This window comes from Gigantopelta aegis, chromosome 13, assembly GCF_016097555.1.
Source record: "Gigantopelta aegis isolate Gae_Host chromosome 13, Gae_host_genome, whole genome shotgun sequence".
Classification (NCBI taxonomy): Eukaryota; Metazoa; Mollusca; class Gastropoda; order Neomphalida; family Peltospiridae; genus Gigantopelta; species Gigantopelta aegis.
In genome coordinates this window covers 18635378-18651719 of record NC_054711.1, presented here as the reverse complement: position 1 = coordinate 18651719, position 16342 = coordinate 18635378, and the positions used below count along the sequence as shown (strand labels likewise).

The 16342-nt window shown below is 37.5% G+C and overlaps 1 long non-coding RNA gene across 1 annotated transcript in view; it reads right to left on the bottom strand.

Annotated features, from left to right (window-relative positions):
- Positions 1-11301: 11301 nt before the first annotated feature.
- Positions 11302-16342, bottom strand: part of LOC121387066 — a 33278-nt gene continuing 28237 nt past the window's right edge. The window contains exon 3 of the long non-coding RNA XR_005959776.1: positions 11302-11448. This is a non-coding gene — a long non-coding RNA (uncharacterized LOC121387066). The remainder of the gene's footprint in view (positions 11449-16342) is intronic.

Sequence of the window (16342 nt, the reverse complement as noted above, 5' to 3'; positions counted from 1 at the left end):
ATGAATTAGAGTTTAGAAATGTGTTTTGAATGTGACAGAATCTATCTAGCCTCTACCTTGTCTATGGGATGGTGCATATAAAAGATCCCTTGCTACTAATGGAAAAATCCCTTTCCTGTCCTGGACGGAAGAACTGGCTGAGGCCGGTACTTGTGTCCAAGACAGGCATGCGCTACAACAACTTGCTCTGAATGTGCACGTTAAACAATTTTCCAAGTTCCAATGTAAAAATGTAGCAGGTTTACTTTCTAAGACTATATATCAAAATTACCAAATGTTTGACATCCAATAGCTGATGATTAATAAATCAATGTGCTCTAATGGTGTCGTTAAATAAATCAAAATAACTACTAGTATCTAGCCTCTTATAAAGAATGATGTCATGTATCTTGAATGACATCCGGCTGTGTAAAGCGTTGCCAGTGATGATCCAATTTGGGTACAAAAACTTCAATAAATAAGATTTCCCCAACTGTTCTTGTTAGATAAAATAACTGGTTATTGCCTTTTAAGCTTTAGATATTAGCTTTATTCTGCTTAGATCAAATAATATGTATGTGGAATTTATACAATAATTCTAGTTGTCCGTGTGGTTAACATGATTGACCATCAAACACTTTATGTTTTTGTTAGTAGGATTAATTTATCAACATTTGTATATTAGCTATCACTTTAAATAGCATTTAATCTTTTAAATACCATATATGGTATTACAGTAAATTGATTTTTAACATTTGTATATTTTTGTTTGTATACCTTGAGCAATAATTTTAACATTTAATGTTTTAAACAATGTATGGAAGTTTTATCTATGACAGTTTGTTTTTACATTATCTCCATGAACACTTATAAACCTTATGTTGTAAAGACTACATGTACATGTACATGTACAATAACTCAAATTTAGATTAAATTGAATAACTAAAATTTAGATTAAAGTCAGACTCAAAAAAAGATCCAAATATAAATTAAGTGAGACTAAAAAAAAAAAAAATTAAAATTCAAGTCAAAGATTTATATTTAGATTCAAACCGAAGACACAAATTGAAATTAAAGTTTGACAAATTTAGATTCAAGACTTAAAGTTAGATTCAGATCAAAAACTTGATTTGATTCAGATTAAAGACTACAATTTAGATTAATAGGAGTCATGTCAACTGACTTAGTTAGCAGCAATATGTCACCGTTAAGACATATACATCGCTATATTTCTTTCGCAGCTTGTTTAGTTTCTAATTCTAATAAATTTGTATATTAGTTGACACAAAATGTCCATTGTTGCATGTTTGATACTTGGCACGCTGTAGCACCCATTACACAAATTATTTATCAATTACAAAAGGTGAATTGAAACATCCATATTGAGAAATTATAATTTTAAAGCATGCATTGAGATAACATCTGTGGATGCAAGTATGACTGACATTGAGTGCGAGTAAATTTATGGTAGGGAGACCTTTAATTCTATGGAATTGCTGTTATTTGTATAAATTTGTGTTTAATGTTTGTATAGTTCAATATGTGCTTGTAATGTAATGTTTATATTTGTATGATTTTATTACAAATATTTTATACTGTAGTCTAAACATGTAGCCTACTTGAATGAAATGGTACAGTATTCTGCATGTAATTTGTTTTTATTACCTGTATGTAACATCCATGTGATTATTGTCTATATATTTATAAAACACTGCCAATATATCAATTTTAATTAATTATTTTTAAAGGTACAGAATGGTAGGTTAAATATAAAATAGATTTTGAAAATCTATTTCTTATTGTAATTTATTAACATTTTTGTTTTAATTTTTTTAATTGTTTTAAAAAGAAAATCTTAAAAATCTGAAGATGAAATACCATACTGAATTGAATTAATTAAAACATTCCCACATGTTTGATGTCTGTGTTATCATTGTGATGTAAAATTAAGGGCCAGTAAATACTTTTAAATGCTTCTTCAGTTGTAAAGTGTGGATATTGTGGCTTGTTCTTAAACTTAATGATTTAAACAGTAATTTAGAGCAAACAAAATGACAAGTGTCATTCGGAACCAAAATGTGACAAATGCTTGCCAAATGTGCAGTTTTTGCAGTTTTCATAAATCGGGGTTCGTAGTGGTCTTTAAATTTCTTGAAAGTGTTTGAATTTGAAAAAAATTATTTTTAGATCTTTGAATTGTAATAAAAGTCTTTAAATCATCACAAATCATAGGCAAAGCAATGATGATATCTTTTACAGCTGCATGCATTTGATATTTTCCAGTTACTGGGTTTAATCTGTCATGATGCATGTAAAAAAGCTCATGTTTTTGCCATGGACAGCAACGTAAACAAACCAATTTGGTATTTTTATTGCATTCTATTGTCTTTGATCGCTATGCAAGTCTTTGAAAATGGCAGGTAAGTCTTTGAATTTGTTTGGTCTTTAAGGCTATGAAACCTGTAAATGCATGAAAACCCCCACTGTGTGCAAAATGTTGGTGTATCATGGATAAATATTTACTAAAATATTATTTAGAAGTCGTCTATTATCAAAAGTTATACAACCAAAATAAATAATACGACAAAGAAGTGCCAAAAAAGTCTACCAACCCATAATTAATTTTGTTGTGTACCATATAATAATAAAAAAGAAAAAAAAGAAGAAAGAACTAAATATTATGCTCTTCATTATTTCATGTTTCATAATCTTGTTTTTGTTTTCTTCCAATCCGAGAACAAAAATGAGTTACTTTCCTAATATATTGGGTGGTATGTAGCTCAGGGGTAGAGCGCTCACCTGTAGTGCAATAGATCATACAGTTGATTGCCTTGAGTTGATTTATTTTGTTCCCTAAATGCTCGGCTGAGGTGCTTGCTTCGCAGGATCGAATCACCTCGGGGCATCTATTCAAATGATTAGGGGTTTTTCTCATACCAACCAGTGCACAATAACTGGTCAAGAAAGAAAGAAATGTTTTATTTAACGACGCACTCAACACATTTTATTTACGGTTATATGGCGTCGGACATATGGTTAAGGACCACACAGATTTTGAGGAAACCCACTGTCGCCACTACATGGACTACTCTTCCGATTATCAGCAAGGGATCTTTTATTTGCGCTTCCCACAGGCAGGATAGCACAAACCATGGCCTTTGTTGAACCAGTTATGGATCACTGGTCGGTGTAAGTGGTTTACACCTACCCATTGAGCCTTGCGGAGCCCTCACTCAGGGTTTGGAGTCGGTATCTGAATTAAAAATCCCATGCCTCGACTGGGATCCGAACCCAGTACCTACCAGCCTGTAGACCGATGGCCTGCCACGACGCAACCGAGGCCGGTAATAACTGGTCAAAAGCCGTGGTATGTGCTTTCTGTCTGTGGGATGGTGAATATAAAAGATCCTTTGCTGCTAATTGAAAAATGTAGCGGGTTTCCTCTGATGACTACATGTACGTGTCAGAATTACCAAATGTTTGACCGGCCTCGGTGGCGTCGTGGCAGGCCATCGGTCTACAGGTAGGTACTGGGTTTGGATCCCAGTCGAGGCATGGGATATTTAATCCAGATACCGACTCCAAACCCTGAGTGAGTGCTCCGCAAGGCTTAATGGGTAGATGTAAACCACTTGCACCGACCAGTGATCCATAACTGGTTCAACAAAGGCCATGGTTTGTGCTATCCTGCTTGTGGGAAGTACAAATAAAAGATCCCTTGCTGCCTGTCGTAAAACAGTAGCCTATATGGCGACAGCGGGTTTCCTCTAAAAACAGTGTCAGAATGACCATATGTTTGACGTCCAATAGTCGATGATAAGATAAAAAATCAATGTGCTCTAGCGGTGTCGTTAAATAAAACAAACTTTACTTTACCAAATGTTTGACATCCAATAGCTCTATGGTGTTGTTAAACAAAACAAACTTTATTTTGCGACACCAAGACCTAGCCTCTAATGGACACTGGTTTCTATTCAAGACGGACCTATAATCAAGGATATACAGTATTTCTGGTTTATCCAGTTCTGTGCATCTGATATATCAAATGCTATCTCTTGCTGCTAAAATAGTCATGTTGTGACATTGTTTCCTCCTACAATGTTTTCACATCCCACCAATACTAAAATTTTAAAAAGGTGCGATGTTGGTAAATGAACATGTCTTTCTTTTCCTGATACATGAAGGCTAAAAATACAACAGGGCTTCTAGATTATGGTAGCCCCACTCCCATGGCTAGTGGTATTTTATGTTGGGCTAGTAATTAACTGCTGTTACCATGCCAGACGGCTTATGATAAAAAGTTGTCAAATGATGCAGTTGTCTATATTGTAAATATGAATATCCTACCCAAACCCCCACCCACCAATCTTAATGTTTTTAATCTATCATCCTCTTTAGGTAACACATCCGATTATTACTAAATTCCCATGGCTAGTGGATTTTGTAAAAATTCTAGAAGCCTTGTACAGATATGTTTATTTATATACTCAGATCTTCAACCTAGGTCACAGCAGATAGCTTAATGCAGACTAATGTTCAGTTTGGTTTAAACGTTTTGTGTATGTTGGCTAATTTTATTAATTGATGAAGAAATAATTATTAGCACATCAAATTTTCTCCTGTGCATGTATTAAAATCGTTTCAAGGAATACCAGTGGGAGATCCAGAAAATCCATTTGTGTGTGTGTGGGAGGGGGATGACATGAGGCGGAATGCCAATGGAACTTTGGGGGAGGTTAGGAGGGGATCGTAAAAAATTAAAATTAATATATAATAAAATTATAACTGCCCCCGCCCCCCACCCCCCCCTCTGAATACCTTATTATTTCAAACATTTGAGTCCAATCATTTGGACAGTTGTAAGGCTGTGCTATAGGGACAAGCTGAAATAAATCGGTGTTTAAAAATACCAATACAGGGTATATTTAATAAGATTTTTAAGTGTGCAAAAACCTAATCATACTGTCTTTGATGTACTTGTTATTTTAATGAAAACGAAATAAGTAAATATCCACCACAAATGTATGTTATTGTAAACCTTTTTCTCGTGCATTAGACCAACATATGCAGGGTTTCTGCCAGTCTTTGACGTACAACGGGTATGACACCATACCTAATTGTTTTGGCAGATTTTTTTTTTTTTTTTAAGTTGACCTTTTGAAAAAATTCATGAATTCTTATCATTCATGTACGATTTTCTTCACCCTAACTCTAAACCCAACCAATTTTCTTTCAGTTTCTGGTGGAGGTCCTCTATACCTCATATAGACTGCGATTGCATTCTGAGCACACATTGTAAATATTCAGTTGCATACGCCATACCCCCCCCCCCCCCCCCCCCCTCCACCCCAAAACACAGCTATTGTTTTAGGTTAAATGGTTTGGTATTGATATATACTACAAAGAAAAGAGAAAGAAATGGTTTGTTCAATGACACGTTCAACACATTGTATATGGCGTCAGACACATGGTTAAGGACCACCCAGTTATTAAGGGAAAACCCGCTGATAAACACTAGAGTGAACAAACTCGAACGATCTCTAAGTCATAAACACTTTAATGAAAGAAGATGTTTAAACGAAACACTAGTTTGAGATCTTCTGTTGATCTGTATTAATTATTGTCTTGTTTACAAGTTGTCACGTCACACACAACACACACTGTCACGAAACGATATGTCTGCAATGGCTGAAAATAGAAAAATAATATTAATAAAAAATAGTACAAAATAAAGTCATCCATATACTAAACAGAGGCCAATAAACGAGTTTACAGTTATGCAGATTTATTTCCCGAGTGAAATAATGTCCACATGTCATGAGGTTTAGCGAGTCACGACGACGGCACAACACGAACTGTAATATTAGCGTGGGTGTGTGGCCAGGGTAATCCTGTCATTATTGTCACGGTGGGACATTTACAACAACAATTAAAAGTAATTTATAGGTTACATGTACGATTCAATCAGTTGTTGTGTCACCTGTCAGTTATAAACTAGCGCACAGACAAGGGTCCAGACACGCCCATCTGACTGACAAACTAAAGTAGTACTCTGCTCAAATTGTTACGCTTTGATGTTCCTTACAAATGTATTTCTAGTCAACAGTACTACCCCCAGTCAACACACCCAGCCAACACACCCAGCCTAAAACTCCTTTTGTGATTGTATCGTATAGTCAGCACATAACCATTATTTTGTCACATAATAAATTGTAATCGCTAAATGCTTCAAGTTCTGACATCACAATAAATAGGTACAGTTGAAGGCGGAGTGGGTAACAAACATCCGTAGTGTTGTTGATGCTGTAATTTAGTTTAACAATAATTGGTTGATTGCTAGCCGCTAAGTAATTAAAGTCTGAGTTATTGCATAATTGGCTGGTGACACAACAACTAATTGAATCGTATATCACGGGCGCAGGAAGGTGCAAAACATGCGGGGGGAGGGGGGAGCACACACACACACCTGCACACATATACGTGTATAAATATATAAAAACCACCGCTGCTGCTACAAAGTGGGGGGCACGTATCCCCATCCCCCTCCCCCTGCTTCCTACGCCAGTGGTATATGCACAAACTAAACTATACATTACGTTTAAATGTTGTAAACGTCCGACTGGGACATTATCTACAATCTTAAAGAGACTTATCCTGATTTTGTTGCCATTGTTAAGTTGCTGTCGACTATTAGCGACGTTTTAATGACTACAAGTACATACTAAATACATGTGTTCTGCATACGATATCAGTGACTGTATATTAAATGTATTTGTGATTGCCCTAGTGTTTATACTAGGTCCTACTGTTCTCTCTTCTTTTTTTTTAACTCTTTTTTTTTTTTTCGTATTTTTTTTTTTTAATTACTTTTTTTTCGTATTACGAAAACGTACGAAATTAGTGGGAGAAAAAATCCACTTTGTGCTATTTACACACTAAATAAACGGACTATTATATAATGATAATAATAATAATAATAAAAAAAATAATAATAATAATAATAAAACAGTGGTAAAGCGTTCGCCTGATGCGGTCGGTCTAGCATCGATCCGTCAGTGGGCCCATTGGGCTATTTCTCGTTCTAGCCAGTGCACCACGACTGATATATCAAAGCCCGAGGTATGTATTATCCTGTCTGTGGGATGGTGCATATGAAAGATTCCTTGCTTAGTTGCTACTAATAGAAAATTGTAACGGGTTTCCTCTCTAAGACTATATGTTAAAATTATCACATGTTTGACATCCAGTAGCTGATGACTGATAAATCAATGTGCTCTAGTGGTGTCGTTAAACAAAACAAAACTTATGTAACTTTAAAATATTTTGTTGGTCGGAAACAGTTTAGATAGCCGGAAACACAGACTAGTTTAATTCTCACCAAACCAGTTTATCATGTTAATTATTGACTTATTTTTTTTTAAATGTACTTGATACAAGTATTAGTGTGGGATGAAAAATATCATCCCGTTGAGAGCTATTCGACAAATCAGGCGCGGGCATAAGAGTCAGTTTTGGGGGTCGAACTCTAGGCTCCCGCTCGTGGCTCCCGCTCATAGCAATCTTCTTTTTTTCTTTTTAAATATAATTTAAAAAAAAAAAAAAAAATCCGGGAGAGTGCTACACGCATTCCTAAGATACTTCGCTAGTCACAGTTTAGCATGAATTTGTCCGCACGAACGCGTAGGACGGTTGCTGTCGGTGGACATAAAACAGGTACGGCAATTTAAATAAGAAAAAGGAAAGAAAAAAAAAAAAGATTAAAGGAAAGGAAACGAGTTGAACACAAAAGTGCATTTCTTCGTGAAAAGGAAATGTAAATGAAGACTAGGCTAATGTACACAGATGCCAGGGCTGTAGCTAGAGGTGGGGATGGGGGGGGGGGGGAGTGTGTGTGTGTGTGGGGGGGGGGGGGGTAGAATCCGGAAACACTATAAACACTTTACAATATTTTTAAGGAGTTTTAGACTAACTACTCAGTTGCCCCGCCCCCTCTCCCCCCACCACCACCACCAACCCACGCAAACAAAAAATCCTAGCTACGGCTCTGGATGCTGGGAAGCTCAATGTATCTTTATCTATGTACAATGGCGAACATAGGATTTATATCCCCGGGGATTGGGTATGGGGGCAACAACATCGTCTACAAGTCGTATTATGCGGCGACAGGCAAATATCAAATGGGTTGTGGGGGTGTGATTGGGGGGGGGGGGGGGGGGGGGGGGGGGGGGGGATGCCTTCTGATAGCCTGAATACGCTTGACTGTAAGAGAGCTAGACGGACATTTGGACAATTATATATACGCTCTCATTAAAGCGTATAACTGTCTAAATGTTCGTCTAGCTCTCTTACAGTCAGAGTACTCGGGCTAGCCCTCTGACTACGGCAGTGTTAATGTCGGCCTATTAAGTAGACAGTATTACCATCAATAGGCAATGTATTTAACTGTTGTTTTGCTAATTCAGCTTTAAAAATAGGATGTGTTATAATATATATATATATATATATATATATATATATATATATATATATATATATATATATATATATATATATATATATATATTATAATTAATGCGATACACACTGCCCCCCCCCCCCCCCCCCCCCCCCCCCCCCACACGATTGATCCCAGTCAGTGGGCCCATTGGGCTATTTTTTGTTCTTGTCAGTACACCCCGACTAGTATATCAAATGCAGTGGTATGTGCTATCCTGTCTGTGGGATGGTGCATATTGATGATCTCTTGCAATAGATGGGGAAAATGCAGCGGGTTTCCTCTCTAAGACCATATGTCAGAATTTCCATATGTTTGACATCCTACAGCCGGTGATTAATAAATCAATGTGCTCTAATGGTGTCGTAAAACAAAACACACTTTTATTGTTTGATACAGTTTCAAGTCACACATTTTATACACCTGAACATTAATTAATATAACTTTCCATTGCACATATACCTAAATGGTATTGCTGTCAAAAAGACGCCTTGAAAAAGCTGTCAATATTGAGAGTCACTTGCTAGTTATTCAACGAATAAATTACTTTTGTGATGCACGTCACTGGTCAGTGTGATTTCAGCTACATAGTTAATTAAAGAAAGAAAGAAAGAAATGTTTTATTTAACGACGCACTCAACACATTTTATTTACGGTTACATGGCGCCAGACATATGGTTACGGACCACACAGATTTGGAGAGGAAACCCGCTGTCGCCACTACATGGGCTACTCTTTCCGATTAGCAGCAAGGGATCATTTATTTGCGCTTTCCACAGGCAGGATAGCACAAACCATGGCCTTTGTTGAACCAGTTATGGATCACTAGTCGGTGTAAGTGGTTTACACCTACCCATTGAGCCTTGCGGAGCACTCACTCAGGGTTTGGAGTCTGTATCTGGATTAAAAATCCCATGCCTCGACTGGGATCCGAACCCAGTACCTACCAGCCTGTAGACCGATGGCCTGCCACGACGCTGGTAATAACTGGTCAAAGGCCGTGGTATGTGCTTTCTGTCTGTGGGATGGTGCATGTAAAAGATCCCTTACTGCTAATTGAAAAATGTAGCGGGTTTCCTCTGATGACTACGTGTCAGAATTACCAAATGTTTGACATCCAATAGCCGATGATTAATTAATCAATGTGCTCTAGTGGTGGTGTTAAACAAAACAAACTTTATTTTGCGACACCAAGACTTGGCCTCTAATGGACACTGGTTTCTATTCAAGACAGACCTATAATCAAGGATATAAGGTATTTCTGGTTTATCCAGTTCTGTGCATCTGATATATCAAATGCTATCGTATGTGCTGTCCTGTGTGAATGTGTATTTTGAGAAATCTCTTGCTGCTAAAATAGTCATGTTGTGACATTGTTTCCTCCTACAATTTTTTCACATCCCACCAATACTAAAATTTTCAAAAGGTGCGATGTTGGTAAATGAACATTTCTTTCTTTTCCAGATACATGAAGGCTAAAAATACAACAGGGCTGCTAGATTATGGTAGCCCCACTCCCATGGCTAGTGGTATTTTATGTTGGGCTAGTAAATAACTGCTGTTGCCATGCCAGACGGCTTATGAAAAAATGTTGTCAAATGCTGCAGTTAAGTCTATATTGTAAATATGAATATCCTATCCAAACCCCCACCCCCCAATCTTAGTGTTTTTAATCTATCATCCTCTTTAGGTAACACATCCGATTATTACTAAATTCCCATGGCTAGTGGATTTTGTAAAAATTCTAGAAGCCTTGTACAGATATGTTTATTTATATACTCAGATCTTCAACCTAGGTCACAGCAGATAGCTTAATGCAGACTAATGTTCAGTTTGGTTTAAACGTTTTGTGTATGTTGGCTAATTTTATTAATTGATGAAGAAATAATTATTAGCACATCAAATTTTCTCCTGTGCATGTATTAAAATCATTTCAAGGAATACCAGTGGGAGATCCAGAAAATCCATTTGTGTGTGTGTGGGAGGGGGATGACATGAGGCGGAATGCCAATGGAACTTTGGGGGAGGTTAGGAGGGGATCGTAAAAAATTTAAATTAATATATAATAAAATTATAACTGCCCCCGCCCCCCACCCCCCTCTGAATACCTTATTATTTCAAACATTCGAGTCCAATCATTTGGACAGTTGTAAGGCTGTGCTATAGGGACAAGCTGAAATAAATCGGTGTTTAAAAATACCAATACAGGGTATATTTAATAAGATTTTTAAGTGTGCAAAAACCTAATCATACTGTCTTTGATGTACTTGTTATTTTAATGAAAACGAAATAAGTAAATATCCACCACAAATGTATGTTATTGTAAACCTTTTTCTCGTGCATTAGACCAACATATGCAGGGTTTCTGCCAGTCTTTGACGTACAACGGGTATGACACCATACCTAATTGTTTTGGCAGATTTTTTTTTTTTTTTTAAGTTGACCTTTTGAAAAAAATTATGAATTCTTATCATTCATGTACGATTTTCTTCACCCTAACTCTAAACCCAACCAATTTTCTTTAAGTTTCTGGCGGAGGTCCTCTATACCTCATATAGACTGTGATTGCATTCTGAGCACACATTGTAAATATTCAGTTGCATACGCCATACCCCCCTCCCCCCCCAAAAAAACCCCAAAACACAGCTATTGTTTTAGGTTAAATGGTTTGGTATTGATATATACTACAAAGAAAAGAGAAAGAAATGGTTTGTTCAATGACACGTTCAACACATTGTATATGGCGTCAGACACATGGTTAAGGACCACCCAGTTATTAAGGGAAAACCCGCTGATAAACACTAGAGTGAACAAACTCCAACGATCTCTAAGTCATAAACACTTTAATGAAAGAAGATGTTTAAACGAAACACTAGTTTGAGATCTTCTGTTGATCTGTATTAATTATTGTCTTGTTTACAAGTTGTCACGTCACACACAACACACACTGTCACGAAACGATATGTCTGCAATGGCTGAAAATAGAAAAATAATATTAATAAAAAATAGTAAAAAATAAAGTCATCCATATACTAAACAGAGGCCAATAAACGAGTTTACAGTTATGCAGATTTATTTCCCGAGTGAAATAATGTCCACATGTCATGAGGTTTAGCGAGTCACGACGACGGCACAACACGAACTGTAATATTAGCGTGGGTGTGTGGCCAGGGTAATCCTGTCATTATTGTCACGGTGGGACATTTACAACAACAATTAAAAGTAATTTATAGGTTACATGTACGATTCAATCAGTTGTTGTGTCACCTGTCCGTTATAAACTAGCGCACAGACAAGGGTCCAGACACGCCCATCTGACTGACAAACTAAAGTAGTACTCTGCTCAAATTGTTTCGCTTTGATGTTCCTTACAAATGTATTTCTAGTCAACAGTACTACCCCCAGTCAACACACCCAGCCAACACACCCAGCCTAAAACTCCTTTTGTGATTGTATCGTATAGTCAGCACATAACCATTATTTTGTCACATAATAAATTGTAATCGCTAAATGCTTCAAGTTCTGACATCACAATAAATAGGTACAGTTGAAGGCGGAGTGGGTAACAAACATCCGTAGTGTTGTTGATGCTGTAATTTAGTTTAACAATAATTGGTTGATTGCTAGCCGCTAAGTAATTAAAGTCTGAGTTATTGCATAATTGGCTGGTGACACAACAACTAATTGAATCGTATAGCACGGGCGCAGGAAGGTGCAAAACATGCGGGGGGAGGGGGGAGCACACACACACACCTGCACACATATACGTGTATAAATATATAAAAAAACATCTCTGCTGCTACAAAGTGGGGGAACGTGTCCCCATCCCCCTCCCCCTGCTTCCTACGCCAGTGGTATATGCACAAACTAAACTATACATTACGTTTAAATGTTGTAAACGTCCGACTGGGACATTATCTACAATCTTAAAGAGACTTATCCTGATTTTGTTGCCATTGTTAAGTTGCTGTCGACTATTAGCGACGTTTTAATGACTACAAGTACATACTAAATACATGTGTTCTGCATACGATATCAGTGACTGTATATTAAATGTATTTGTGATTGCCCTAGTGTTTATACTAGGTCCTACTGTTCTCTCTTCTTCTTTTTTTTTCGTTTTTTTTTTTCGTATTTTTTTTTTTTAATTACTTTTTTTTCGTATTACGAAAACGTACGAAATTAGTGGGAGAAAAAATCCACTTTGTGCTATTTACACACTAAATAAACGGACTATTATATAATGATAATAATAATAATAATAAAAAAAAAAAAAAAATAATAATAAAACAGTGGTAAAGCGTTCGCCTGATGCGGTCGGTCTAGCATCGATCCGTCAGTGGGCCCATTGGGCTATTTCTCGTTCTAGCCAGTGCACCACGACTGATATATCAAAGCCCGAGGTATGTATTATCCTGTCTGTGGGATGGTGCATATGAAAGATTCCTTGCTTAGTTGCTACTAATAGAAAATTGTAACGGGTTTCCTCTCTAAGACTATATGTTAAAATTATCACATGTTTGACATCCAGTAGCTGATGACTGATAAATCAATGTGCTCTAGTGGTGTCGTTAAACAAAACAAAACTTATGTAACTTTAAAATATTTTAGATAACAGTTTAGATAGCCGGAAACACAGACTAGTTTAATTCTCACCAAACCAGTTTATCATGTTAATTATTGACTTATTTTTTTTTAAATGTACTTGATACAAGTATTAGTGTGGGATGAAAAATATCATCCCGTTGAGAGCTATTCGACAAATCAGGCGCGGGCATAAGAGTCAGTTTCGGGGGTCGAACTCTAGGCTCCCGCTCGTGGCTCCCGCTCATAGCAATCTTCTTTTTTTCTTTTTAAATATAATTTAAAAAAAAAAAAAAAAAAAAAAATCCGGGAGAGTGCTACACGCATTCCTAAGATACTTCGCTAGTCACAGTTTAGCATGAATTTGTCCGCACGAACGCGTAGGACGGTTGCTGTCGGTGGACATAAAACAGGTACGGCAATTTAAATAAGAAAAAGGAAAGAAAAAAAAAAAAGATTAAAGGAAAGGAAACGAGTTGAACACAAAAGTGCATTTCTTCGTGAAAAGGAAATGTAAATGAAGACTAGGCTAATGTACACAGATGCCAGGGCTGTAGCTAGAGGTGGGGATGGGGGGGGGGGGGGGGGAGAGTGTGTGTGTGTGTGGGGGGGGGGGGGTAGGAATCCGGAAACAACTATAAACACTTTACAATATTTTTAAGGAGTTTTAGACTAACTACTCAGTTGCCCCGCCCCCTCTCCCCCCACCACCACCACCAACCCACGCAAACAAAAAATCCTAGCTACGGCTCTGGATGCTGGGAAGCTCAATGTATCTTTATCTATGTACAATGGCGAACATAGGATTTATATCCCCGGGGGTTGGGTATGGGGGCAACAACATCGTCTACAAGTCGTATTATGCGGCGACAGGCAAATATCAAATGGGTTGTGGGGGTGTGATTGGGGGGGGGGGGGGGGGGGAGGAAGATGCCTTCTGATAGCCTGAATACGCTTGACTGTAAGAGAGCTAGACGGACATTTGGACAATTATATATACGCTCTCATTAAAGCGTATAACTGTCTAAATGTTCGTCTAGCTCTCTTACAGTCAGTGTACTCGGGCTAGCCCTCTGACTGCGGCAGTGTTAATGTCGGCCTATTAAGTAGACAGTATTACCATCAATAGGCAATGTATTTAACTGTTGTTTTGCTAATTCAGCTTTAAAAATAGGATGTGTTATAATAATATATATATATATATATATATATATATATATATATATATATATATATATAATGCGATACACACTGTAAACTAATGCAATCACCCTGCCCCCCCCCCCCCCCCCCCCCCCCCCACACACACGATTGATCCCAGTCAGTGGGCCCATTGGGCTATTTTTTGTTCTTGTCAGTACACCCCGACTAGTATATCAAATGCAGTGGTATGTGCTATCCTGTCTGTGGGATGGTGCATATTGATGATCTCTTGCAATAGATGGGGAAAATGCAGCGGGTTTCCTCTCTAAGACCATATGTCAGAATTTCCATATGTTTGACATCCTACAGCCGGTGATTAATAAATCAATGTGCTCTAATGGTGTCGTAAAACAAAACACACTTTTATTGTTTGATACAGTTTCAAGTCACACATTTTATACACCTGAACATTAATTAATATAACTTTCCAATGCACATATACCTAAATGGTATTGCTGTCAAAAAGACGCCTTGAAAAAGCTGTCAATATTGAGAGTCACTTGCTAGTTATTCAACGAATAAATTACTTTTGTGATGCACGTCACTGGTCAGTGTGATTTCAGCTACATAGTTAATTAAAGAAAGAAAGAAAGAAATGTTTTATTTAACGACGCACTCAACCCATTTTATTTACGGTTACATGGCGCCAGACATATGGTTACGGACCACACAGATTTGGAGAGGAAACCCGCTGTCGCCACTACATGGGCTACTCTTTCCGATTAGCAGCAAGGGGTCATGTATTTGCGCTTTCCACAGGCAGGATAGCACAAACCATGGCCTTTGTTGAACCAGTTATGGATCACTGGTCGGTGCAAGTGGTTTACACCTACCCATTGGGCCTTGTGGAACACTCAACTCAGGATTTGGAGTCGGTATCTTGATTAAAAATCCCATGCCTTGACTGGGATCCGAACCCAGTACCTACCAGCCTGTAGACCGATGGTTTAACCACGACGCCACCGAGGCCGGTGCATAGTTAATTACCCAATCTAATTAAAATTAGCTCCACAATTACATGTGGATCTAACACCAGTCAGTTGGAGCTCATGTCCACCAATCAAAACCTTACTTGCAGAATCCTGCCAGTGATTTAAAAATAATTTGAAAACATCCCGAATTATCCTGAGGGTATACGACATGTTTCGTGTGAATTACGAATGTCTTAAAACATGTTTTATTTTATAAAATAAATAATGTGTAATGTAAAACTGAAGACTGATTTATTTTTTTGTTTTGTTTTTTTTTATAAATAAATAAATAATTTTTAATGTAAAATTGAAGACTGATAACCCACCCCGTACGTATTGGTATGGTTCCCTGTACTGCGGCCACTAAAATAGACTCGCCCGATATTTTTAGAATGTGTATGCTCCCAAATAACGTTATAAAAGGCGAAGTGTGATTGGTCAATATTTAAATTATTATTTACAGACGAAATGTTACCTGGACATTGGGGACTACGCAGTGTTGTTAGTTTTAAATCACTGGCAGGATTCTGCAAGTAAGGTTTTGATTGGTGGACATGAGCTCCAACTGGCTGGTGTTAGATCCACATGTAATAGTGGATCTAATTTTAATTAGATTGTTAATTACCATAAATGTTCATGTGTATTTACAATGTATGTCTTTTACCCTTGATAACATCAATATTCTTTAAATATAAAGAGAACATTCATTTCAGTGATTGGAATCCATGAAATTGTCACACAATTACTGGCGAAGTACATGTCACATAGTCCAAGCTAGCTGGTTTTAAATTAATTTCGAGGTGTATACTTGTGCCTAAATCACCACTAGCTGGGCCCCGTTCCACGAAACGATCTTAGCCCTAAGATTACCATAAGCGCATAGCTACCCTATGCAATTAAGTTGATCTTAGGGCTAAGATCGCTTCGTGGAACGGGGCTCAGATCAATATGAAGAAATGTTCCGAGACGGTGGGGGACGGGGTTAACGGTCAGATACAGGAGGACGTCTATTTTGAGCAACACTCCTTGGAATATATTGACGTCTGGAGTCAGGACTTGTACAGCCACGCCAGAAGCTAATTATGGTATTGAACGGCTAGCTAGATCTCAC